This window comes from Pezoporus occidentalis, unplaced genomic scaffold (genome assembly GCF_034315485.1).
Source record: "Pezoporus occidentalis ecotype Australia unplaced genomic scaffold, CSIRO_AGI_Poc_V1 ctg117, whole genome shotgun sequence".
In the NCBI taxonomy this organism is placed as follows: Eukaryota; Metazoa; Chordata; class Aves; order Psittaciformes; family Psittacidae; genus Pezoporus; species Pezoporus occidentalis.
In genome coordinates this window covers 6,995,819-6,998,511 of record NW_026912961.1, presented here as the reverse complement: position 1 = coordinate 6,998,511, position 2,693 = coordinate 6,995,819, and positions in this window count along the sequence as shown.

The following is a 2,693-nucleotide window of genomic DNA, read 5'->3' as shown; positions in this document are numbered from 1 at the left end:
TGGGCTGTCTGACTTTCAACTGTATTTTTGGTTCTCTTTCCCTTTGGAAGGGGGCAACTGTGAGAGATTAGCTAATACTTGGATGGTTCCAGGGGGTTGACCTTGGGTAGCTACCAGGTGCCCCCCAAGGTGCTCTACCACCTGCAGTACATCAGCAAGTTCAGGGCATTACATAAGTGTAACATGTTAATCAGTGCAGATTGTATTACCCACCCCTACAGTGCTTTCCCTTGAGCTTCACCCTCTGGGAGGGCTTCACTGTGTTAGGTCCCCATTTGATTAGTGTCTGTGTTCCTGAGCTCCTATGCTTCTTAAAGCTATGCTTTCCTTAAAGCCAAAGGTTTCATTGCTGATCGCTGTGCCTTGTCCCTGTGGGATCCACACCTGCTTTTTGGTTGTAACACCATGGTCTTCATCATGGGCTGCAGGGGAATCTCTGCTCTGGCACATGGAGTATCTGCCCCTGCTCCTTCTTCACTGACCTTGATGTCTGCAGAGCTGTTTCTCTCACATATTTCCACTCCTCCCTCAGTTGTTCCTGTGCAGTAACTTTTCCTCTTTCTGAAGTGTGTTATCCCAGAGGTGCTACCATGGCCACTGATGGGCTTAGCCTTGGTCAGAGGTGGGTCCATCTTGGAGCCCGCTGGCACTGGTCCTATCAGGCAAAAGGGAAGCTTTTGGCATCTTACAGAAGCCACCACCCCTGCAGCCCCCCTGCAACCAAAACCTTGCTCCACAAACCCTATACAGTGGGTGAAGGGAAGAAATTTTTTATTCTTGCTTTTCCCATCCCTGCATGACACTATGCAGACATGGGTGCTTCGGTGGTAACTCCACGAAGCTGGCACACCCTCAGTCTGCCAGATGTCCACTTTTATGTTTCAAACAGTGAAAATCAGTATTTTCCATATACGTAAGAGTGTAACTACTGTCATTGGCTTCTTCATTCTCTCCTCTGTTTAAAGACACAGTATATATTTATTTCACCACATATGTTCCTTGAGTAAGGGTCTCTGTGAGCAAGGGTCTCTTTCTCTCAGGCGGTGTGATTTTTAATGAACCAAGTTTAGGAACACAGTTACCTCCTGTTTGGCTAGGCTTTTCAAAATTAATTCTGCCTTCCTAATTTTCTGGTTACTCTTTTTCTGATGCAGATGGTTCATTTGTCAGTATCTTGCCTCTCCTCAAAGTCTATGAGCTTGTAAGGAAACTGTTTTTCCTTGCCACATGTTTCTGTTCAGTTCTAAACTGAAGATTTTCAAGCCTGCACAGACTGTCCTTTACAAAAATCTTAACTTCTTCATTGCCAGGTAACACTTCCATGGGCAAAAGGAGTAGATGTGCTCCAGTACAGATTTATGTATTTGTGATATATATCATTTATCAGAATATACATGGTATTGAGCTTGCAATTCAGCAACTTGTAGTTACAGCTCAGGGCAGAGATCTTTAAGAATTTTTCTGAAACAATCCCCATGGTGCAAGGCTGCATCAAAGTATTACATACACATCTTATGGAAGGGTGTTGTGAACAAAACAGGTGGTGCTGTTTGTTCGTGTGTAAAACTGGTGGACCCACATTTTCAGTATTGTGCAGTTCTGGTTGCTACATCTGGAGGAAGTCCATAGTGGAGTTAAAAGAAAGGCAATTAACAGGATCAAGGGAACAGAGCAGCCACTTTGTGAGGAGAAGTGAAAAATGCTGGAAGCTGTCATTCTGGAGAGGAGAAGGCTGAGGGGAGAAAAGGGCAAGGTTTACAAAACCTTGAAAGCTTTGAGTCAAGTGGATGCAGAACTAGTATTCACCAGATTGTATGAATACTAGTTTTAGGGGACATTCCTTCACTTGAAACAGATTGACCAATTCTATTAAGGTGGTATTTCACACAGCAGACAATGAGCTTCTGAGATTTAATGCCATAGGAGGCAGACAGTACCAGCAAGTTCAAAAGGGAAGATTCATTGACCCCAGCACATAAGAATCAATAAAAGAAACAGGCAGAGCTCTACCATGGATGGGAAGTCAAAACTGGCCAGGGTCACCCATGGTGCTTAAACTGCATGTTCTCTTCATCGTTGCTACAGGAACTCACCTTAGGGAGAAAAGACAATGATCTCTTCTGAGTCTCTTTGGGAAATAAAGTCTTTCAGGTGCCGTTATAAAGTTGGTATATTGGTAGAATGCTTTTGCTTTTAAAGTAGTACAGCCCCTGACAGGAAAAATCTAGTTTGCCCCTAGCAGTTGCCTTTTCACTGCCAGGGCTGTGCTCCCTGTAAAGAAAGTAGTTTGGGAGAGCTGCAGGGCGGGAGGAAAGAGTGGGCTTTTGGAAGTGGTATCTTCTGCTGGCTGCAACTTCAGGCTATCATAGCAGAAGGACAGCTTTGATAAGTGTCTTGCATGTTTAGAAACATGGTGATAGAAAGGGTGGTGGTCTACATAAGTCTAATGGCTTACATCTAAGAAGGACTGAAATGCAAGTACAGGTTTAGATTGATATCAAGGTGATTTCTTCATGATGTCAAAATAAGGGAGAGAACATGACAATGTAGTCACCATGAACACTGATGCAGTTGGAACAAACTTTTTACCTTGAAGAGCTGTTGCTCCTCTAACCTTCAAAGTCTAAAAGCTGTTATTTCTGATGTTTACACTGTGTATTGATTCAGATGCTGGTTTTGTCTCACAGACACAC